This window comes from Rhinoraja longicauda, chromosome 20, assembly GCF_053455715.1.
Source record: "Rhinoraja longicauda isolate Sanriku21f chromosome 20, sRhiLon1.1, whole genome shotgun sequence".
In the NCBI taxonomy this organism is placed as follows: domain Eukaryota; kingdom Metazoa; phylum Chordata; class Chondrichthyes; order Rajiformes; family Arhynchobatidae; genus Rhinoraja; species Rhinoraja longicauda.
Genome location: NC_135972.1, coordinates 11,433,844 through 11,459,081, shown reverse-complemented (window position 1 = coordinate 11,459,081; position 25,238 = coordinate 11,433,844). Strand labels below are relative to the sequence as shown.

The following is a 25,238-nucleotide window of genomic DNA, read 5'->3' as shown; positions in this document are numbered from 1 at the left end:
ATAGGGAATTTGACACCATTTTAAGGGAAATCATGTGCAGGAAATCATAAGGTCATAAGTGATAGGATAGAATTAGGCCATTCGGCCCATCAAGTCTACTCCACCATTCAATCAATGCTGATCTATCTTTCCCTCCTAACCCCATTTTCCTGCCTTTTCCCCATAACCCCTGACACCCATTGAGTGGAGGAAGAGCAAGGGAGTGGGTCTGGTTGGAAGCTCCAAAAGCCTGGAGTATCAGAGGCTTCAAGTATGCTCAAAGAAAAAATGACTGTGTGATTTAACTACGCCTTTGTTTGCTAACCTTAATCACTAATCTAGCAATCTCAGGTTGAAAATTAACGGACAGCACCAGCTGGCATTTATAAAAGATCACAAAGCTTTCATTCTTTTTTAATACTGGAAGTGTGTCTGGTTTACTGTCAACAACACTCCCTAGTCCTGGACTCCACCGCCAGAAGAAACTTGAAAACTTCAATCAAATCACCCGTTCACCGTCTCAATAAGAGAGAAGGCAACCGCAGTCTGCAGTGCCGTCTCGTAACTTAACCCTTGGAGTCAGGTATCACTCTCACAAACGCATTCATTCCCTCTGAGGCTAATTAAAATGTACTTCATGGAGTTGGTTTCCAGGACTTCTCACAATGCTGCAGCTGTCATCACAAGTTTACATTCCAGTCACCTTTATTGTTTTCCGTGCATGCTATGTCTTCATGATCTAAATATCGGAGCCCGAAGCCTCTTTGAACATCTAATATTTCCTAGCTTTTCACCATTTAGAAAAGACTTTGCTCTATCTTATCCCAGTCCTACTTCAAAGAACTCACACCGACAGACAGTCATACCATTTTTCCAAAATTCTGATCACTTGCTAAATCTATTAATTTTATACTTCCATCTGCAAACTCTTCAGAAAAAAAAATATCCATATACAGGAGCAGGCACATATTTAATGCTCAAATCCCCAGTGTGCTTCTGTGGGAGTCTCAAGGGATCACATGAGAGCTTCACATTATGTCAGACTAGGGAAGGGTTGCATTTCACTGGTTGATCAAATTAAAGGTGCACGACTAACAAAGAGGTTACAAAGACGTACAGGTATGTAGGTTAATTGGCTGGGTAAATGTAAAAATTGTCCCTAGTGGGTGTAGGATAGTGTTAATGTACGGGGATCGCTGGGCGGCACGGACTTGGTGGGCCGAAAAGGCCTGTTTCCGGCTGTATATATATGATATGATATGATATATGATATGATTCCAAGAAAACGTTGCAAGTGAAAATTAGGAAATGGAAAATACACTCCCTTGTAGTTCAAGTGTTTCGGTCAAAAAACCCAACCAATTAAAAATGCATCCAATTAAGTTTATAAATAATAAAATAACAATCAAGAATTAAATTTGGATAATTTAAACAATTGCTAATATAGCCCTTATGGGTATTTATTTCACAAAATGCTGGAGTAACTCAGCAGGTCAGGCAGCATCTCAGGAGAGAAGGAATGGGTGACGTTTCAGGTCGAGACCCTTCTTCAGACTGATGTCAGGGGGGCGGGACAAAGGAAGGATATAGGTGGAGACAGGAAGATAGAGGGAGTACTGGGAAGGGGGAGGGGAAGAGAGGGACAGAGGAACTATCTAAAGTTGGAGAAGTCAATGTTCATACCGCTGGGCTGTAAGCTGCCCAAGCGAAATATGAGGTACTGTTCCTCCAATTTCTGGTGGGCCTCACGATGGCGCTGGAGGAGGCCCATGACAGAAAGATCAGACTGGGAGTGGGAGGGGGAGTTGAAGTGCTCAGCCACCGGGAGGAGATCAGGTTGGTTAAGGCGGACTGAGCGAAGGTGTTGAGCGAAACGATCGCCGAGCCTGCGTTTGGGTTCGCCGATGTAAAGAAGTTGATATCTAGAGCAGCGGATACAATAGACGAGGTTGGAGGAGGTGCAGGTGAACCTCTGTCTCACCTGGAAAGACTGTTTGGGTCCTTGGATGGAGTTGAGGGGGGAGGTAAAGGGACAGGTGTTGCATCTCCTGCGGTTGCAGGGGAAAGTGCCCGGGGATGGGGTGGTTTGGGTAGGAAGGGACGGGTGGACCTGGGAGTTACGGAGGGAACGGTCTCTGCGGAACGCAGAAAGGGGAGGGGATGGGAAGATGTGGCCAGTAGTGGGGTCCCATTGTAGGTGACGGAAATGTTGGAGGATGATTTGTTGGATACGCTGGCTGATGGGGTGGAAGGTGAGAACGAGGGGGATTCTGTCCTTGTTACGAATGGGGTGAGGGGGAGCAAGAGCGGAGCTGCAGGGTGTAGAAGAGACCCTAGTGAGAGCCTCATCTATAATGGAAGAGGGAAAGCCCCGTTTCCTGAAGAACGAGGACATCTCTGATACCCTAGTGTGAAACACCTCAACTTGGGCGCAGATGCGGCGTAGATGGAGGAATTGGGAGTAGGGGATAGACTTTTTGCAGGAGTCAGGGTGGGAAGAAGTGTAGTCCAGATAGCTGTGCGAGTCAGTGGGTTTATAGTAGATGTCAGTCACTAGTCTGTCTCCTGTGATGGAGATGGTGAGGTCCAGAAACGGGAGGGAGATGTGGAGATAGTCCATGTATATTTAAGAGCAGGATGGAAATTGGAAGTGAAGTGTATGAAGTCAGTGAGTTCTGCATGGGTACAAGAGGTAGCTGCAATCGTCGATGGAGCGGAGGTAGAGTTCGGGGATGGGGCCAGTGTACGTCCGGAACAGGGTAATCACCAAGTCATACAAGGTATTGAAGAGGTTTGACAGGGTGGTTACATTCACTTATGGGAAAAATTAGAATCAGGCATCACTATCTCAAGATAACAGTTCCCCTATAATGGCAGATTCCCTCTAAGGCCAGTGGAAACAGAGACTTTTTGAGGCAGATTCCTGATCAATGAATGAGAATTTACTGAGATTAGGCAGGAATGTGGAATTGAGGGGCAAATCACAACCTCAATGCACTGTGGAGCAGGCTCAAGGGCTGAGTTATCCACTCATCCAGCTTCTGTGCTCTGCTGTATCAAGTAAAAAGGCTTTTATTTCATTTGATTATTTGTCTCAACTGCAAATGCTCTCACCAGACTCATTTTGTAATGATTCCATTCCCTTCAAACTTTTACCAACCTTTTAAAATCCAATTGAAGTCTGGGTGGTTAATTATTTCCCTAATTTCATAGTCATAGAGGCGTACAGCATGGAAGCAAGCCCTTGGGCCCAGCTTGCCCATACCGACCAACGGGTCCCATTGTATTGTAAAAAAGACAATTTCAGCTAAAATGGAGTTATCATCCAAATTAGCAGGACAGCATTCCAAACCCTTCAAAAACAAGATGTCATAAGGTCAGAAGTGATAGGAGCAGAATTAGGCCAGTTAGCCCATCAATTCTACTCCGCCATTCAATCATGGCTGATCTATCTCTCCCTCCTAACCCCATTCTGCTGTCTTCTCCCCACACCCTCTGACACCTGTACTAATCAAAATGTTATCTATCTTTGCCTTAATAATATCCACTGACTTGGCCTCTACAGCCTTCTGTGGCAAAGAATTCCAGATTCACCACCCTCTGACTAAAGAAATTTCTATTCATCTCATTCCTAAAAGAATGTCCTTGAATTCTGAGGCTGTAACCTCCAGTCCTGGACTCTCCCACTAGTGGAAACATCCTCTCCACATCCACTCTATCCAAGCCTTTCATTATTCTGTACGTTTCAATGAGGACTCCCTCATTCTTCTAAACTCCAGCGAGTACAGGTCCAGTGCCGACAAACGCTCATCATAGGTTAACCCACTCATTCCTGGGATCATTCTTATAAACCTTCCCTGGATCCTCTCTGGAGCCGGCACACCCTTCCTCAAATATGGTGCCCAAAATTGCTCACAATATTCCGAATGCGGCCTTACCAGCGCCATATAGAGCCTCAGCATTACATCCCTGTTTTTGTGTACAAGCCCTCTTGAAATAAATGCTGGCATTGAGTTTGCTTTCTTTACTGTTCCCTTGACATTGCGTCAGATGTCCTTGCACCTGTTCACAATGCCTGAGAAAGTTTGACTCTTCTCACACCATTCCTGGAAAAGCGTAGCTTTGTTGAGCAAAACATAAGAGCAATAGTTGGGACGACCACTTGCACCCCCTACCGCGAGTAGCGCAGAAACACTGCAGACAGGAAGACTTATGATTGGCTCCGGGAGGGGGTATGGAACGGTCTGCTCAGATAAGAAACTCTGTGAAGGATGGTGTTGTGGGGCACCCTTCCGAGGAGAGAGCCCCAGCCACGGACCGTGTCGCGAACGGTGCCAGGAGATCGACAACGGGAACATCCGGCAGCATGCTTGCTGTGTACTCAAGGTTTGCGAGAGCGTTCGCGGATACGTGAGTCTATGTGCCTTATTGGTAGTGTAATAAAATACCTTGTTATTCATACTCTGTTGTCTGAATCCAGTGATTTATCGAGCACACCACCTAGCTACACTAGTCCCACCTGCCTGTGTTTGGCCCTTATACCTCTAAACCTGTCCTACCCCTGTTTCTATCGAAATGTCTCTTAAATGCTGTGATAGTACCTACCTCAACTACCTTCCCGGCCGCCTGTTCCGTACACCCACCACCCTTTGTGTGAAAAAGTTGCCCCTCGTGTTCCCATTAAAATTTCCCCCCACACCTTAAAAATGTCTTAAGAAATTAGCTGACCACCTTATATTTCAGATGGTCTGTGGACCATCTCTATTAATGTGATTTCCACCTTTATTATTCCGGATCATGTAACTGCCCATAATCAGCCACTTACACTAATCCAATGTTGAAATTCCCTATTCCTGCTCAGCATCTAACCTAATATATAGACACAAAGTGCTGGAGTAACTCAGCGGGTCATCTCTGGAGAAAAAGGATCCTGTTTCGGGTCGGGACCCTTCTTCAGACTGAAAGTAGGGGATGGGAGTGGGTTAGGTGAAGAGCTGGAGGCAAGAAAAAACTAGCACAAATCAGGGCCGGCAAAAAAATTACCTCAGGCAGGCAAGGTGCCCTGGTAGGCCAATTGTTGGATAATAAGGTGCGATCTCAAGAGGGGTATAATATGGTGCACTGTGGAACTGGTTAAACTACTAGGTGGAGGAAGGGGGCCAGGGGGGAGGGAAGTGTAAGAGATGTTACTTAAAATTAGAGAATTCAACATTCATTCTACTGGATAGTAAGCTACCCAAGTGAAATATGAGGTGCTGTTCCTCAAATTTGTACGTGTCCTCACTCTGGCAATGGAGGAGGCCCAAGACCGAAAGGTCAGTATGGGAGTGGAAAGGGGAGTTGAAATGGTTGTCAACCGGGCGGTACCGTAGGCCTCAGCAGACCGAGCACGAGTGTTCAGCGAAACGGTCGCCGAGTCTACGTTTGGTCTCGCTGATGTGCAGGAGCCCACATCATGAACAGCGGATGCAGTAGATGAGGTTAGAATGTCTCCTGAAAGGACTGTCGGGGTCTCTGGATGGTATCTAGGGAGGGAGTATAAGGACAGGTGTTGCATCTCCTGTGGTTGCATTGGCTTCATGGAGAATTTTGGTTTTACATTGATAAAACACAGAGTCCCTATTTCTGGACATTTCCTATTAAGCAGAACCAAGAACGTTAACTGTTTCAGTAATACAGAACGAGGTGTACAAGTTATTTGATCATTAAAGAGAGTTTTATATGAAGGTCCCTTGGGCCTTACCGAGAGCAGCTGATCAACCAACTAATGATACACGAGGAAATGCCAATGGTTAAAACTGCAACCTGCACCATCACCATTCCATGCTGTTTTAGGCACTGTGGATAAGCCAAAATAAATAGTCTGCAAATCGTAAGCTGTTGCTTCAGCATGAGTTAACTAGACCACAAAGGAAAGTTGATACAGATATCCATTGATTTGCAAGACTGTAACATTCTCGGGAAATGCTTCGAAAAGCAGAAATTTGTGAACCGATTCGGTGTTTCCATTAATTTCAATGTAAAAACTCAGCTTGCATTCCACAGCTCAAGAACCCTGGTCACAAAAATGTAAGCACTTCAAAACAAATCGACACACATCTTAAAATAGGAATGTAATGTCCTCTTGCGGGGTCTGGGCCAAGTGACTCTGCATGGGCAGCATGGTGGAGTAGCGGTAGAGGTGCTACCTGACAGCGAATGCAGCGCCGGAGACCCGGGTTCAATCCCGACTACGGGTACTGTCTGTACGGAGTTTGTACGTTCTCCCCGTGACCTGTGTGGGTTTTCTCCGAGTTCTTCGGTTTCCTCCCACACTCCAAAGACGTACAGGTTTGTAGTTCATTGGCTTGGTAAATGTAAAAATTGGCCCTAGTGGTAATGTGCGGGAATCGCTGGTCGGCGCGGACCCGGTGGGCCGGAAGGGCCTGTTTCCGCGCTGTATCTCTAAACTAAAAAACAAATTGCTCACCCTGCCCTGAGACTTGCGGCACCCACTCCCCTCTCTCCTTTACCACACTCTCAATAACTCCCACCTCTCAATTCTCTTGGGCAGTTGTGAGATGAGACGATTGCAATCTTTTTAACAAAGTTCTAACAATAAAGATTGTTCTCCACTCAACTGGGATTTCAATTGCCATTTAATGTTAACACTACCCATGCTTTGTTACAGCGATAGAATCCACATAAATGAAGTACAGCAAGCTGAACAAGCCAGCATAGCGGCACAGTGGTGCATCTGGCAGAGCTGCTGCCTCGCAGCGCCAGAGACATGGATTCCATCCTGACTACGGGTGCTGTCTATGTGGTGTTTGCACATTCTCCCGGTGACCACGTGGGTTTCCTCTTGCGTTCTCCCATATCCTAAGATTGTGCGGGTTTGGAGGTTAATTGGCCTCCATAAAATTCCCCCTGGTGTGTAGGGATTGGATGAGAATGGGGGATAATTTTGAACTAGTGTGAATGGGTGATCGATGATAGGCATGTACTCGGTGGGCTGACGGGCCCGTTTCCATGCTGTGTTTCATGTATTCCATGCTGTATTTTGGTTTAAACTAAAACTGCATTTAAGGAACAATTCATAAACCGAGGGCGATGTGTAATGTGAAACAGGCAGCAGCAACTAACTTACATTGGTGCATCAATTGATCCAATAAGCTTCACTTCCTACAAGTTGTGCATGTGCACGCTTGTCTCTCAAAACACAGCAGTCAGGCGGCAATATGCGATGCTTAAATTTGCACATGCTCAGACACTGGGCTTGAAGGTCAGTAGCAACATTTTCACTGAGGTATACAAGTGTCTCTTACACTCAACAGTGACAGGCCCTCTACCAATATGTGCCAGCGACACCACACTACCCTCTGATAATTCACAGTAAGACCCTGCAAAATGTGGACCACTTCCTAAAGTGCAGTGTGTATCACTCGGCAAAGGGTGGCATTGATGCGTAAGTCACTGCCACCTCTAATATGCCAGCACGGCGTTTGGTGCAGAGCAAGACCTCTGACCTGACACAAAACTCAGGATCCACTGAGGCAGCTCTGATCCCCGCGTCAAAATAAAAACAAAAGTGCTGGTGTAACTCGGCGGCTCAGGCAGCATCTCAGAAGAACATGGATATGTGATGTTTCAGTTTGGTCCTGAAACATCACCCATCCATGTTCCCAGAAATGCTGCCTGATCCGCTGAGGTACTCTAGCACTTTGTGTCTTATTTTGTAAACCGGCATCTGCCGTTCCGCATATCTTTATCCTCCGCGCATCCATGTTGGTAAGAGTGATGAGGGGTTCTTTTAATGAAAAGATTAACCATTTGCCTGCATTAGTCTTGCAAATAATGTTGTACATTTGTTCACAGAAATGGAATGCATATTCCAAGATTTGCTGTAATGCGAGCTTAATGAATGCAAAGCCGAACACAATAATTCACATTGTAGCTCAGTACTTCAAGACCCTGACTTCATATTGGAACTCGCCAATAAAAACAAATTAAGGGCTTCATGGCACTGGATAAATAACATGTTTTATTAACTGGAGTTACTAATGTTCAGATGACAGTGATATCACTGTCTGGGCAAAGTTTATAATTTTTCAGTTGGGAACAAGGAAAAATTATTCTTTTTCCAATAATTCAGTATTCTTTTTGTGTCACTTTCCACGGTAATACCTCTGCTCCATGTCCCACTGCTTGCACAATCTTTGCTTCCAGCTTCTCAGACTATGTTCTCCACTTTTCATTCATTATGTTTGCCACTTTTTAACCAATGTAAATAATGCCAATAAAAATAGGTTCTAAGCTACCCACATCTCCCTGATGCGTAAGAGGCAAAATGTGTTGGACTCAAATCATTACTCATTGTACACTCACAAAATCCTAACAGAACTTTAGGGGTGGCACGGTGGTAGAGCTGCTGCCTTATAGCGCCAGAGACCCGGGTTCGATCCTGACTACGGGTGCTGTCTGGACAGAGTTTTTACTTTCTCCCCGTGACTGCATGGGTTTTTCCCAGGTATTCGTTTCCTCCCACACTCCAAAGACGTGCAGGTTTGTAATTGGCTTTCTTGATTAAAAAGTTGACCTTTAAGTGGCGTTTAAGAGGCTTTCAGATAGATAGGCACATTGAAGTACAGAGATTCAGGGTATAAGGGTCACATTCAGGCAGATAAGAGTTTGCCTTGACGCCATGTTCAGCACAAACATTGTGGGCCGAGGGGCCCGTTCTGTACTACTCTATGTTCTGGTCTAATTGCGATGCTAACATTTAATGAGAAACTAGTTTGCATCAAATATAGACACTAAATGCATCCATTTTGGGTTCGGTTTAAACTAGCATCTGCAGTTCCTTCCTACACACTTTGCATCAAATATATATCCTCTTAAGGCACAAAGACCCAACAGAGAAAACAGTGCATTAGCATGTTGCTACACAGAGCAGTGAATGATTGAGCAAGACAGAAAGCAAGCATATGAAGATATGAGGAATTGATGGGAATGTGGGGAGAATAAATTGGCACGGCCAGAGTAAATGAGTGTTTGATGGTCAGCATAGACTTAGTGGGCCTAAGCGCCTGTTTTTGTGCTATATCTCTCTCTATGCGAGGCATATAGGCAACATTCAAGCGAATCTCTTAAGGAATATAGAGGGAATAGGAGAGTGCTAAATGAAATTAGGAGAAAAAATCATGAAATGTCCTTTGCAGTAGGATTACAGAGAATTTAAAGATATTCCACATCTAAATTAAGATCAAAAAGGTAGGTAGGGAAAGAGTGGGTCTTTAAGGGGCAAAAGCGATAACCTAACCTATATGTAGAATCAGGGATTACAGATGAGGACCTAAATCTATACTTCTCATCTGTATTCACCAAAGTGACGGACATGGAAGATAACAAGTTCTACAGGGGATACGTTGGTAGTCTTGGGTATGCCAGTATTAAGGAGGTGGTGGAGTTAGACGCTTTGAAATGTTTGCGGGTGGATAAATCCCCAAGGTCGTCCTAGGTTTGACCTTGGATGCCACGGAAACAAAGGAGGAAATTGATGGGACCCTGGTAGATAGTTTACCAGAACTAATTTACACAGTTTAGTTCAGACTGAAGAAGGGTCGCGACCCAAAATGTCACCTTTAGTTTAGTTTAGAGATACAGCAAGGAAACAGGCCCTTCGGCCCACCACGTCCACCAGCAATCCCCGTACACTAGCACCATCCTACACACGAGGGACAATTTTACCAAAGCCAATTATCCCACAAACCTGTACGTCTTTGGAGTGTGGGAGGAAACTAGGCCTGTATCTACACCCTACATGATTGAATACACCTCCATAAGATCACCATTGAATCTCCTACATTCCAGAGAAAAAAAGCTTCATTCTTTCCAGTCTCTCCTTATAACTCAGGCATTGGACAGACTGCTGAAGATATTCACCATGTCATTGCCTGGATTTGAGAACCTTAATTATAGGAAGAGATTGGATAGCTGGGCTTGTTTTTCATGGAAATGAAGGATGCTGAGTAGAGACCTGATCAAAGTATGCAAGATTATGAGTGGCACAAATAAAGTAAATACTCAAAATCTTTTTTCCATGGTGGGGTATTAAAAACAAGAGGGCATACTTTTAATATTAGAGGAAGGACATTTAAAGGAGATCAGTAGGAAGGAACTGCAGATCTGAAGATGGGTCTCGACCTGAAATGTCACCTATTTCTTTTCTCCAGAGATGCTGTCTGACCCGGAGTTACTCCAGCTTTTTGTGTCATGCCTACTTTGAAGAAGTTCTCCTCTCTCCGCCGAGAGTAAAATAGACAGGGGAGAGCCAGTGGATGTCGTGTACATGGACTTTCAGAAAGCCTTTGATATGGTCCAACACCGGAGATTAGTGGGCAAAATTAGAGCACATGCTATTGGGGGTAGGGTTTTGACATGGACAGAAAATTGGTTGGCAGACAGAAAACAGAGTAAGGGATTAACGAGTCCCTTTCAGAATAGCAGGCAGTGACTAATGGGGTGCCACAGGGCTCGGTGTTGGGACTGCAGCTATTTACAATATACATTCATGATTTAGATGAAGGAATTAAAAGTAACATTAGCAAATTTGCAGAAGACACAAAGCTGGGTGACAGTGTGAACTGTGAAGAAGATGCTACGAGGATGCAGAGTGACTTGGACACGTTAAGTGAGTGGGCAGATGCAGTATAATGTGGATAAATGTGAGGTTATCCACTTTGGTGGCAAGAACAGGAAGGCAGATTATTATCTAAATGGTGTCAGGTTTGGAATAGGGGAGCTGCAACGAGACCTGGGTGTCCTTGTACATCAGTCACTGAAAGTAACCATGCAAGTACAGCAGGCAGTGAAGAAAGCTAATGGCATGTTGGCCTTCATAACGAGCAAAGTTGAGTATAGGAGCAAAGAGGTCCTTCTGCAGTTGTACAGGGCCCTGGTGAAACCACACCTGGAGTAGGCAGTTTTGGTCTCCTAATTTGAGGAAGGACATTCTTGCTATTGAGGGAGTGCAGCGTAGGTTCACAAGGTTAATTCACGGGATGGCGGGACTGTCATAAGATGAAAGAATGGAGCAACTAGACTTGTATTCACTGTGAACATTCTTCAACTGTGGAGCATCTATCACCAATTTGATGCACACAAAAATGTGCCACCAACTTAACCATATAACCATATAACAACTACAGCACGGAAACAGGCCCGTTCGGCCCTTCCAGTCCACGCCGACCACTCTCCCTGACCTAGTCTCATCTACCTGCACTCAGACCATAACCCTCCAATCCCCTCCTATCCATATACCTATCCAATTTACTCTTAAATAATAAAATCGAGCCAGCCTCCACCACTTCCACCGGAAGCCCATTCCATACAGCCACCACCCTCTGAGTAAAGAAGTTACCCCTCATGTTACCCCTAAACTTTTGTCCCTCAATTCTGAAGCTATGTCCCCTTGTTGGAATCTTCCCCACTCTCAAAGGGAAAAGCCTACCCACATCAACTCTGTCCCTCCCTCTCAAAAATTTTAAAACCTCTATCAAGTCCCCCCTCAACCTTCTACGCTCCAAAGAATAAAGACCCAACCTGTTCAACCTCTCTCTGTAGCTTAAGTGCTGAAACCCAGGCAACATTCTAGTAAATCTCCTCTGTACCCTCTCCATTTTGTCGATATCTTTCCTATAATTTGGCGACCAGAACTGCACACCATACTCCAGATTCGGCCTCACCAATGCCCTGTACAATTTTAACATTACATCCCAACTTCTATACTCGATGCTCTGATTTATAAAGGCAAGCATACCAAATGCCTTCTTCACCACCTTATCCACATGAGATTCCACCTTCAGGGAACAATGCAGTTATTCCCAGATCCCTCTGTTCCACTGCATTCCTCAATTCCCTACCATTTACCCTGTACGTCCTATTTTGATTTGTCCTACCAAAATGCAGCACCGCACACTTATCAGCATTAAACTCCATCTGCCATCTTTCAGCCCACCCTTCCAAAAGGCCCAAGTCTCTCTGTAGACTTTGAAACTCTACTTCATTACTAACTACACCACCTATCTTAGTATCATCTGCATATTTACTAATCCAATTTGCCACACCATCATCCAGATCATTAATGTAAATGACAAACAACAGTGGACCCAACACAGATCCCTGGGGCACTCCACTAGACACTGGCCTCCAACCTGACATACAATTGTCAACCATTACCCTCTGGTATCTCCCATTCAGCCATTGTTGAATCCATCTTGCAACCTCACTATTAATACCCAACGATTTAACCTTCTTAATCAACCTTCCATGTGGAACCTTGTCAAATGCCTTACTGAAGTCCATATAGACAACATCCACAGCCTTGCCCTTATCAATTTCCCTGGTAACCTCTTCAAAAAATTCAAGAAGATTAGTCAAACATGACCTTCCAGGCACAAATCCATGTTGACTGTTTCTAATCAGGCCTTGTTTGTCCAAATAATTATATATATTGTCCCTAAATATCTTTTCCATTAATTTTCCCACCACAGACGTCAAACTAATAGGTCTATAATTGCTAGGTTTACTTTTAGAACCTTTTTTAAACAAAGGCACAACATGCGCAATGCGCCAATCTTCCGGCACCATCCCCGTTTCTAATGACGTTTGAAATATTTCCGTCATAGCCCCTGCTATTTCTGCACTAACTTCCCTCAATGTCCTAGGGAATATCCTATCAGGACCTGGAGACTTATCCACTTTTATATTTTTCAAAAGTGTCCGTACCTCCTCTTCTTTAATCCTCATAATTTCCATCACTACTCTACTTGTTTCGCTTACCTCACATAATTCAATATCCTTCTCCTCGGTGAATACCGAAGAAAAGAAATTGTTTAATATCTCCCCCATTTCTTCCGGCTCAGCACATAGCTGTCCACTCTGACTCTCTAATGAACCAATTTTATCCCTCACTATCCTTTTGCTATTGACATATCTGTAGAACCCCTTGGGGTTTACTTTTACATTACTTGCCAAAGCAGCCTCATATCTTTTTTTCGCTTTTCTAATTTCCTTCTTAAGATTCCTTTTACATTCTTTATATTCCTCAAGAACCTTATTTACTCCCTGCCGCTTATATTTATTGTATATCTCCCTCTTTTTCCGAACCAAGTGTCCAATTTCCCTGGAAAACCACGGCTCTTTCAAATTATTATTCTTTCCTTTCCATCGAACAGGGACATAAAGACTCTGTACTCTCAAAATTTCACCTTTAAATATCCTCCATTTCTCTATTATATCCTTTTCATAAAACAAAAAGTTCCATTTCACTCCTTTTAAATCCTTTCTCATCTCCTCAAAATTAGCCTTTCTCCAATCCAAAATCTCAACCCTTGGTCCAGATTTGACCTTCTCCATAATGATATTGAAACTAATGGCATTGTGATCACTAGACCCAAAGTGCTCCTCAACACATACCTCCGTCACCTGACCCGTCTCATTTCCTAACAGGAGGTCCAACACTGCCCCTTCTCTGGTAGGCACCTCTACGTATTGCTGCAAAAAACTATCCTGCACACATTTTACAAACTCCAAACCATCCAGCCCTTTAACAGAATGTGATTCCCAGTCTATATACGGAAAATTGAAATCACCCACAATCACTACTCTGTGCTTACTACTAATATCTGCTATCTCCTTACATATTTGCTCTTCCAATTCTCGTTCCCTATTTGGCGGTCTATAATACACCCCTATAAGTGTTGCTAAACCTTTCTCATTTCTGAGTTCCACCCAAACAGCCTCCCTAATCGAGCCTTCTAGTCTGTCCTGCCAAAGCACTGCTGTGATATCCTCCCTGACAAGCAATGCCACATCTCCACCTCTTGCCCCTCCGATTCTATCACATCTGAAACAATGAAATCCTGGAATATTTAATTGCCAATCGCAACCCTCCTGCAACCATGTTTCACTGATCGCCACATCATACTTCCAGATGTCAATCCAGGCTCTAAGCTCATCCACCTTTCTTACAATGCTCCTAGCATTAAAATATACACATTTAAGGGACCCATCATTTCTTATTCTCAGTTTATTTCTTTTCCCTTCTTTCTCTCCTACATATTGGGTCTGAGTGTTTCCCTTTTCTGCCTCCTGCCTCACACACTGCCTATTAGCTATCTGTGTTTGAGTCCCTCCCCCCAACCGTACTAGTTTAAAGTCTCCGCAATTACCTTAGCAAATCTCCCCGCCAGGATATTGGTTCCCCTCAGGTTCAGATGCAACCCGTCCTTTTTGTACAGGTCATACTTCCCCCAGAAGAGGTCCCAATGATCCAGAAACTTGAATCCCTGCTCCTTGCACCAGTTCCTCAGCCACGTATTTATCCTCCACCTCACTCCATTCCTATTCTCACTATCACGTGGCACAGGCAGTAAGCCTGAGATTATTGCTTTGGAAGTCCTTTTTTTTTAAACTCTCTTCCTAGCCCCCTAAATTCTCCTTTCAGGACCTCTTCCCTTATCCTACCTATATTGTTGGTACCTATATGTACCACAACCTCTGGCTCATCTCCCTCCCCTTTCAGGATATCCTGGACACGCTCAGACACATCCCGGACACCGGCACCAGGGAGGCAAACCACCATCCGGGTCTCCCGACTGCGTCCACAGAATCGCCTATCTGACCCCCTCACTATAGAGTCCCCTATTACTATCGCTCTCCTCTTCCTTTCCCTACCCTTCTGAGCAACAGGGCCCGGGCACCGTCGCTGCCCCCAGGTAGGCTGTTCCCCCCAACAGTACTTAAACAGGAGTACTTATTTCCAAGGGGTACAGCCACCGGGGTACTCCCTAGTCCCTGCTCCTTGCCCCCCCTAACCGTGACCCACTTGTCTACCGCCCGTGGTCTTGGAGTGACCACCTCTCTGTAACTCCCATCTATAACCTCCTCACTCTCCCTGACCAAACGGAGGTCATCAATCTGCCGCTCCAGGTTCCTAATACAGTCCCTTAGGAGCCCCATCTCATCGCACCTGGCGCAGATGTGGATGTCTGGAAGACTATCAGACTCTTAGATTCCCCACATCCGACACCCAGAACAATAAACTGCCCCGGCACACATACTCCCCAAACAAAGCCCCGTGCTCGGTTACTAAACCTACCGCCCGGCTGCTGCTCCAACCGCTCCAACCGCCCACCCAAAAGAACTGAGTGATCTCCTGGGAGAGGCGAAAAACCGGATAAAAAACCCAGGCCAATTTGGGGGGAAAAAAATCCGGGAAATTCCTCTCCGACCCCAAGCTAGGCGATCAAAACTTGTCCGGGAGATCACACAGGTCTTACTCCTTACTATCCCCACACAATACTTCCCAAGCAACACAGCTTGGTGCTGCTGCTGATTGCTGCTGGCTGCTGCTACTGCTGCTGATTGCTGATTACTTCTATGGGTGACAGCATGACTTTTCAAAACCCCATCTGTCATCTCTAATCTTCCTGATATTCCTGATATTATGCAAATTGCCATCATAAGGTTCACAAGGTAAATTCCCAGAATGTCATATGTTGAAAGACTGGAACAACTGGGCTTGTATACTCTGGAATTTAGAAGGGTGAGAGGGGATCTTATAGAAACATATAAAATTATTAAGGGATTGGACACGCTAGATGCAGGAAACATGTTCCTGATGTTGGGGGGGGTCCAGAACCAGGGGTCACAGCTTAAGAATAAGGGGTAGGCCATTTAGAACTGAGATGAGGAAAAACAAATTCACAGACAGTTGTGAACTTGTGGAATTCTCTGCCGCAGAAGGCAGTGGGGGCCGATTCACTGGATGTATTCAAAAGAGAGTTAGAGAGAGCTCTTAGGGCTAGCGGAATCAAGAGATATGGGGAGAAGGCAGGATTGTGGATAATCAGCCATGATCACATTGAATGGCGGTGGTAGCTCGAAGGAACGAATGACCTACTCCTGCACCTATTGTCTGTGTATCTATGAACGTATCTAACATCTTCTCTCACTGCTTGCCCTCTGTGATTCTTGCTGCTGAGTCTGATGAAGGCCCCGACCCGAAATGTAGCCAATTCCTTTCCCCCGAGATGCTGTCTGACCCGCTGAGTTACTCCAGCTTTTTGTGTCTATCTTTAAAGGAGATCTAACGGTTTGTTTTTTTACATAACAGATGGTTGACATCCAGAATGCACTGCCACAGGAAGCGGTGTAATCAGATACAATTGAGGAAGTTAAACAGACACTTAAATAGGCAAAGCATTAAAAGTTATAGCATCTCTGGAGAACATGGATTTGGAGACCTTTTGGGTTGGAGCCTTCCCAAGACCAAAAATGACACCTAAATTGTCTCTGCACGTTCTCCAGACACCACCTGACCCCACAGAGTTACTCCAGCACTTTGCATCTTCTTTTTGTAAATCAGCACCTGTAGTTTTTTGTTTCTACTTATTCTACAGATACAGTCCAGGTGTGGAAAATAGGATTCATATACAGACCTCCCAACATTTGGTTTTACAAATTCATAATTTTGATGTCCAAAATTCAGAATTTTACATCAAAATTCATAACATGGCGCGCAATGCAACTTTTCAGCAAAAAAAATATATATATATGCATGCCAAATGCGAATACGCTACATCCATGTGTGAAAAATGACTATTATTTCCAACAGTCTGTAGTTCTTGGACAACATGTACAATGCCAGGCCTATCATGAGTATATTCTGCCATTTATAGAAAGGCTCTTGAACAGAGATACTTTTTGCAACACAAAGAAAAAATTGTTTTGTGTTTTTTCTATTTTGCTTTTTCCTTGCACATCCCAATTCTCTTGGTATTGAATAAAAGAACAATGGTCATAAAATGTATGACTAAGTTATGAAGAAAGAGTTGATATATGCGACTCGACTAAGCATGTGGAAAGACTTTATAGCGCGAGTCTGTGACTGTGCTAACAAGAATCGCAATACAACGCATCAATATTGACTATCCGAAAACAGTCGGTAATTTCGATCACCCCATACCATCTGGCACAGCGTTTCTCAACCTTTTTACCCTTGCGGAACCCATGAAATAATTTTCATGTCTCAGGGAACGCCCACATAAAAATTTGTCATGTACAGTTCCTGTCCACTGGCCACTAAAGGCCATTTCACAGTGGCGCCATATAGACGTCGCTAAATATATTCCCTATGATTATTATACTTTTCAGGCATGTGAGTGAGGTAAAAAAAAGTGGAAAAGAGCTGAGCGCTTGCACAAGACATACAGCGGGGGTCAAAAAGTTGGAGTTTTTTTGAAAATTTACACACAAAATTACCAGTTTCAAGCCTCTTTTAGTGCGTTTCAAAGTAAAAACAAAATAATGTGAATATGCCACTGTATACTAATAACATTTTTATTATTTTAATTAATTTAGTTATATAATCTTGCACTTAAATTTAATATTTATTTATTACAGTTCCACCACTGATTTTCTGGCACTCTTGGTTCCAGAGCTTTGCTGGTTTATCCAGCTGGCCAAGGAAGTCGGCTATGGGGATAGATGTGCTGGCTCCAGCTGGGCTGGAGTTCCAGAACCCCGACCGCAGGTTGCAAATTCAACCCACCGATCGGCCGTGGAAGACCCGATGAGGTTGAGATTGGCTGCCTTGCCCCGCCTAGGTGCCACATTTTCGGGAAGACTTCCAGGGCGGGAGGATTTCTCGCGGAACCCCTAGCGATCTCTGGCGGCCGAATTGACAAATTGCAATTACCGACTGTTTCGAGGAAAAATGCGAGGCAAAATCAGAATGGCAGAAACGAAATAAGAAAACGGAAACTTTCCGCCAAATTCGAACGGGTTGGGATGGGTGCATATAAATAAGCAACAATTGGCATGGGAATGCTGGGCCAGAGTGAATTTCTGTGCTAAGCAACTCTGCGATTATCTTCAATACTCTGTGATGCAGATCAATAGGTCCTGGAATATATCAGTTTTCAGGTTTATTAATTTTTTCACTAGTATTTTACAAGTTCACAAGTTATAGGAGTAGTATTAGGCCATTCAGCCCATCAAGTCTTTTCCGCCATTCAATCATGGCTGATTTCTGCCTCCTAATCCCATTTTCCTGCCTTCTCCCCATAACCCTTGACACCCATTCTAATCAAGAATCTGTATATCTCTGCCTTAAAAATATCCACTGACTTGGCCTCCACAGCCCTCTGTGGCAAGGAGGTCCACAGATTAACTACCCTGGCTAAAGAGAGTACTTTACTCGCTCTAATTTCTATAATATCCTCATTTACAAAGGAGCCTTGCCTCTCCTGTATTTCTGGAAGGCTTTTGTGAAGTCACACACAAAATATGTTCACTCTCTGATATTTCCTGGCTCCCATTATAAATTCCCCCATCGCAGCCTGCAAGGAACTAACACTTTCAATTTATTTTTATGTACTTACAGTCTGTTCTGATGCTTTGCTGGTTTACTCTCACACCTAATTTTTTTTCCTTATCAATTTTTTTAAGTCATATTTAGCCAAATGTTAAAACAATCCCAATTCTTAAGCTTTGGCAATTTTACATTTAACACCATCTATAACCTCTCTTTTAATCAAGGTTGAACCACTTTGCTTGTTGTTTATGCCTTCAAGTTATGTTCACAGAAACAAAAACACCTTGCATTTATTTTAATGTGAGTTATTGCCTGACTCCTGTCGTACCTTTTAAATATAGTTCCAAATACAGTACGACCCCCAATACTACCATCCTGCTCCACACACCTTCATAGTTTTCTGTGCCTAGACTTTTCAGCTTGTGGTTTAAGCTTTCACAACATCGTCTTGTAAAATGTGATCATGTTATCGTCAGTTTCCAAGAGAATCCTTAGCAACAAAAATAATTAACCCTTGAGCAAAATGCTAACTACTAGAGGAACAGCAGTCAGGTAGCATCTGTAGAGGGGGAGCAGACAGCCCTTCCTTCCCTCTTTTCATTCTCCCTCTTTCCTTCCCTTCATCGTTCCACATCCCTTAAAAAGAGGAAAGGAAGGGTGGAGGGGAGCAGAAGAAAGTGGGGAAGCGAGAATAATAGACGAGAGGGGGAAGAAGGAGGGGAGAAAATGGGGAACGGAAAAAGAGAGGGCACCCGGGTAAGGGCACGAATCGCTGATGGTTGTGGTCAGAGAGTGCACCTATATGGAAGTCCATGTAACGCGGTAGCTCAGTGATCGTGGCACTTGGACTGGCACACAGACAGGGCAACTTAAGTTGGTGGTAATGATGCAGAGGATGGGTTTCCAGATCAATGTGTTGAGGGACTGGTTCGGAACAGACTGTCTACTGCTGTGCAACGAGAAAGTTAATTATTGGAGAAACAAGAGACTGCAGAAGCTGGGATCTGTAGCAAAAACAAACGGCTGGAGAAACTCAGCTGGTCAGGCAGCATCTATGAGGGGAAACATTACGTGTTTCAGGTCAGGACTGATCAATTCCCCTCCACAGATGCTACCTGACTGCTTGTTCCTCTAGTAGTTAGCATTTTGCTCAAGGATTAATTATTTTTGTTGCTAAGGATTCTCTTGGAAACAGTGACGGTAACATGATCAAATTTTACATTGCAAGATGATGTTGTGAAAGCTTAAACCACGGTTTTCAGTCTAGGCACAGAAAACTATGAAGATGGAGCAGGTTGGTAGTATGAGGGTCATACTGTATTTGGAACTATATTTAAAAGGTACGACAGTAGGCAGGCAATAACTCACTTTAAAATAAATGCACGGTGTTTTTGGTTTCTGTGAACATAACGTGAAGGCATAAACAGCAAGCAAAGTGGTTCAACCTTGATTAAAAGTGAGGTTAGATGGTGTTAAATGTAAAATTGCCAAAGCTTAAGAATTTGGATTGTTTTAACATTTGGCTAAATATTTCCTTCTTCCCCTCCATCCTTCTCCTAACTTCCTCCTTCAGTCTGAAGAAGGGTCTCGACCTGAAACGTCACCCATTCCTTCTCTCCAGAGATGCTGCCTGACCTGCTGAGACAATTACTCCAGCATTTTGTGTCTACTTTTGATTTAAACCAGCACCTGCAGTTTTTTTCCTACTTCCTCCTTCTCCCTTTCCTTACCCTTTCCCATGCTCCTCTCCCTTCCTCCTGTGAGAGAGAAGTAAAAAGGGTTAATTGATTTAAACTAAGGACCATGAGAAATAGCTGACCTGACTAAGAACCGCAAGAGTAAATAGTGACATTCTGAGGATAAGGGCAAGATATCCAAGGAACTAGTGACGTTCCAAGGAGAGGGCAAGATATCCAAAGAGTAAATAGTGACATTCCGAGGATAAGGGCAAGATATCCAAAGAACTAGGAGAGAGAGCAAGATGACCAGAGCACTAGGGGAGAGGGCATGAACTACTCTGTACTGCGCATGCCTAATGAGATAAATGAATATTGCAAAAACGCCCCGCATGACAAGATGCCTCATTTAAATGTACATGCGATGTATGATGTGGGAGGCAACAGGGGCGATGACGGTAGATTGTGCACCTCAGTGCTCCGATTGGAAGGAGCCCGAAGGGGAGGAATTTAAGATGTGACAATTGTAAAGTGAAGTGAATAAAAAGAAGGGATTTTCCCGCCCTCGGTGTGTCTTGAGAGGGAAGGCACCCAACTCTGCAGACTTGCAAATAAAATACTTGTTTCTCTAGATTGTCTCGAGCATCGTAATTGTGAGCACTCACATTTGCATCTCACACTCCTCCTCCCCCTTACCCCTCTCCCTTTCATTCTCCCTCTTCCACCTTCCCTATTTCCTTCCCTCCCCTCTCCTTCCCCCTCTCCCTTCCTCCTCTCCCTCCCTCCTTCCCCTCTCCCTCCTCTCCATTCCTCCTCTCCCTCCCTCCTTCCCCTCTCCCTCCTCTCCATTCCTCCTCTCCCTCCCTCCTTCCCCTCTCCCTCCTCTCCATTCCTCCTCTCCCTCCCTCCTTCCCCTCTCCCTCCCTCCTTCCCCCTCTCCCTTCCCCTCTCCCTCCTCTCCATTCCTCCTCTCCCTCCCTCCTTCCCCCTCTCCCTCCCTCCTTCCCCCTCTCCATTCCTCCTCTCCCTTCCTCCTTCCCCCTCTCCCTTCCATCCCTCCTTCCCCCTCTCCCTTCCATCCCTGCCTTCCTTCTCCCTCTTCGTTCTTCCCTCCCCTCTCTCCATCTCCTTCCCTCTCCCATCAGCCGGGGTGACGCCGCTGCCAAAGGCCCGGAGTGTGGGCTGCGGGCGGTGCCGGGCTCTGCTGCCGGCCCGGGAGGTGAGGGAAGAGGGTGAACCATTACTCACCGTCCCGGCTCCGCGCCGTCTCTCCGCTCGATCCGCTGCGCAGCTCCCGGTGCTTCACTGCTTCACTCCCTCCCTCCTCTCCGCTCCTCCCATCCCTGCCCTGCCCTGCCGCCCACACCGCCGCGCACACCGCCGTCTAGAGGCCGCGCACACCGCCGCCTAGTGACCGCCGCCCAGAGACCCCCCGCCGCCTAGTGGCCGCCCGCCGCGCACACCGCCGCCTAGAGGCCGCCCGCCGCGCACACCGCCGCCTAGTGACCGCCCACACCGCCGCCCAGAGACCCCCCGCCACCCACACCGCCGCCTAGAGGCCGCCCGCCGCGCACACCGCCGCCTAGTGACCGTCTACTCGACCCGCGGTGGCCCATATGGGCGCCGACCTTCTGCCTTTGGCACCGGCACGACTGGCCATGGCACCGATCAGATTGGTCGGAGAACTGGGAAGGGAGAGAGGGGAGGAGAGGAGGAGAGGAGGAGAGGAGGGGAGGAGGGGAGGAGGGAGGGAGGGGAGGAGAGGAGGAGGGAGGGAGGGGAGGAGGGGAGGAGGGGAGGAGGGAGGGAGGGGAGGAGGGGAGGAGGGGAGGAGGGGAGGAGGGGAGGAGGGAGGGAGGGGAGGAGGGGAGGAGGGGAGGAGGGGAGGAGGGGAGGAGGGGAGGAGGGAGGGGAGGAGGGGAGGAGGGGAGGAGAGGAGGAGGGAGGGAGGGGAGGAGGGGAGGAGGGGAGGAGGGAGGGAGGGAGGGGAGGGGAGGGGATGGAGAGAGAGGGAAAGCAAAGATTACTTGTAGTTAGAGAAGCCAATGTTCATACCGCTGGGGTGTAACTTGTAAGCTTCCCAAGCGAAATATGAGGTGCTGTTCCCAGTTCCCCGACCAGTCTGACTGTCCCCGTCGATTACATTTTATTTCTGTTTTGTTTAGTTACTTTCTCGAAGCTAACAATGATCAATTCTACATTTCCCTTGATCCCAACCCCCCTTTGATATCTCGTTCTCACACCTTGCACTTCCTTATCTCTATCTCCCTCTCCCCTGACTCAGCCTGAAGAAGTGGCTTGACCCAAAACGTCACCCATTCCTTCTCTCCAGAGATGCTGCCAGTCCCACTGAGTTACTCCAGTATTTTGTGTCTACGTCTCTTAATTATGGTTGAACCACTTTACTTATTTATGCCTTCAAGTTATGTTCACTGAAACAAAAACACCTTGCATTTCTTTTATTGCGAGTTATTGCCTGCCCACTGTTGCACCTAGTTCCAAATACAGTACGAACCCCCACACTACCTACCTGCTCCAAACACCTTCATAGTTTTCATTGCCTAGACTGAAAACCGTGTTTTAAGTTTTCACAACATCGTCTTGTAATGTAAACTTTGACCGTGTTACTGTCACTGTTTCCAAGAAGCTCCTTCGCAACAAAAATAATAATCTTTTGAACAAAATGCAGAAACAAAACGGCAAAACCCGCAAGCATGCAGACAGGATGGCTGCTGAGCGACTTCTGCAATATCCAAGGAAGGCTCAGGCTGAACATAGACATAAAATGTTGGAGTAACTCTGTGGGACAGGCAGCATCTCTGAATAGAAGGAATGGATGATGTTTCGGGTCGAGTCTGACCAATGGACTTGCTGAGAAGCCGATGTACTCCCCGCAAACTAGGAAAGTTTCGGTAGAAACAAACGATCTGCTGGAGGAAATCTGCGAGGTCGAGGAATATCTGGGGCTGGCTAGGAATGGCCGACTCTTCCTATGCCCCCACAGATGCTGCTCGACCCCACGAGTTCTTGCAGCGGATTAATAGTTGCTGTAGATTCCACCATCTTGTGTCTCTAATGTTTCAGCAGGCTTGATGCATTTAATATTTGCAACAGCAGTGATTAGCTTTTCGAATAACCTGGGGGTGGGTGGCAAAGCCAGTGCAATTGCTCCTCCAAATTGTCCGCGAGAAGGTGGTGGTTAGCCACCTTCTTTAGCCACTGTGAATGTGGGGAGAGAAAGTTCCTTAGATCCGGCCACATACTTCCATGTCAGAATATTATGCAACCTGAAGGGGAACCTGCAGGTGGTGGTGTTCCCTGCCTTCTTGCTTTGGGGATGCTGTCCGAGTAACCAAGTCAAGTAACAGACCACAGCACAATTGGGTGGCAAACTAGTAGGGATGAATGTTTAGGGTGAAGGGATAGCCAATTAGGTGGCCTCCCTTATCTTGGATGGTGATGAAAGTTATTGTATATCTGTGCACGTTCAGATAAATGGACATGGATGTTGATGAATCCTCTTACGAGGATGTTGCCAGGACTAGAGGATCTAAGCTCTATGCAGAGGCTGAGTAGCCTGAGACTAAATTCCATGGAGCACAGATCTGATAGAGGTGTATAAGATCATGAGAGGAAAAGATCAGGTCGATGCACAGTCTCTTGATCAGAGTAGCTGAATTGAGGACAGGAGGACATAGGTTTAAAGTGAAGGGGAAAAGATTTAATAGGAATCTGCGGGGTAACTTTTCCCCACAAAGGGTGGTGGATGTATGGAACAAGCTGCCAGAGGAGGTAGTGGAGGCAGGGGCTATCCCAACGTTTAAAAAGCAGTTAGACAGGTACATGGATAGGACAGGTTTGGAGGGATATCACAATTAGTTTGTGATTGTATGCGTTATTGCATTTTTATTGATTATTCTTATTGGTCTTATTGTTCAACTGCGGGTAATGTTTCATTTCACTACACATTTATGTGTATGTGACAAATAAACGACTATTGACTATTGACCAAACGCTGGCAGGTGGGACTAGTGTAGCTGGGACATGTTGGCTGGTGTGGGCAAGTGGAGCCGAAGGGCCTGTTTCCACTCTGTATCGCTGTACGACTCTATGTATATCAACTATTACTTGCCAACACTTGCTCCACCCTCCAAAACCTGTTCTCCCAGTTCAACAACACTGAAGCTAATTGCATGGAACACAAAGTGCTGGAGTAGTTCATCAGGTCAGACAGCATTTCTGGAGGACACGGATAGGTAACGTTTCAGGTCGGGACCTTTCTTCAGATGATTGCCTTGCATAGAACAAATCTTTAAGCGTACACAATCAACATGAGATAAATCACATTCACTCCCAGGTTTTACAAATAGTAATATAAAGCTTCACTGTAATGAAGAATAGTCTGCTCAACTGTTACAGCTCTAAGTTAACCCCAGTGAACTCTCCTCCAACGGACTCTCAATAATTGAATTACCTGCATTAATTGAAAAGCTCTTTTCAAATTGTACAAAGCACCAATTACTTGATATCCGACCTGAGGAAACGATTTGGGTGGATGAGGGAACACAGTGGGTCAGGCAGTATCGTTTCAGGTCCAGGACTACTGCGGATGGGTGGATTAACAATCTAACTATGTGGTCAGGCAACCACAAAATGAATGAGCCCAAAATAGCTCAGGGACTGCCTGCTCTCTGCACAGCTGAATGTGCCCCACACCTTGTGTTAATTCCATAAGTGTAAAAACTGAGTAAAAAGCAAACTGCTGGAGGAATTAATTGGGTCAGGCAGCATCTGTGGAGGGAAATGAATTGACGACATTTCAGGTTAGGACCCTTCTTCAGACCGATTTTAAAATGTTATCTGTCCATTTCCCTCCAGAGATGCTGACCGACCCAAAGGGTTTGATACGATAGAACTTTATTTATCCCAGGAGGGAAATTGATCTGCCAACAGTCATAAAACACAAAATACACTCCTCTAACAGAGTGAGGCCACACACAAATTGGAGGAACAGCACCTCATATTTTGCTTGGCCAACTGACAACCCAGCGGTATGAATTTTGATTTCTCTAATTTCAAGTAACCCCTCCATTCCCACTCTCTCCATCACATCCCCAACCTAGCCGTCCTGCTAGTTTCATTGTTCGTACCCCTTCGTTATCACCTCTACCACAGCTAACAATGGACCATTGTGGGTTCCACCTTTCCTTGGTCATCGGTGC

At 45.5% G+C, this 25,238-nt stretch overlaps 1 protein-coding gene across 1 annotated transcript in view; it reads right to left on the bottom strand.

Moving 5' to 3' along the window:
• The window catches only part of LOC144603564 (protein FAM3C-like), a 39,230-nt gene extending 17,859 nt beyond the window's left edge, over positions 1 to 21,371 (bottom strand). Inside the window, exon 1 of the mRNA XM_078416948.1 lies at positions 21,265 to 21,371. The gene's annotated coding sequence lies outside the window, so the exon portion shown is untranslated. The remainder of the gene's footprint in view (positions 1 to 21,264) is intronic.
• Between the last annotated feature and the right edge of the window lie 3,867 nt (positions 21,372 to 25,238).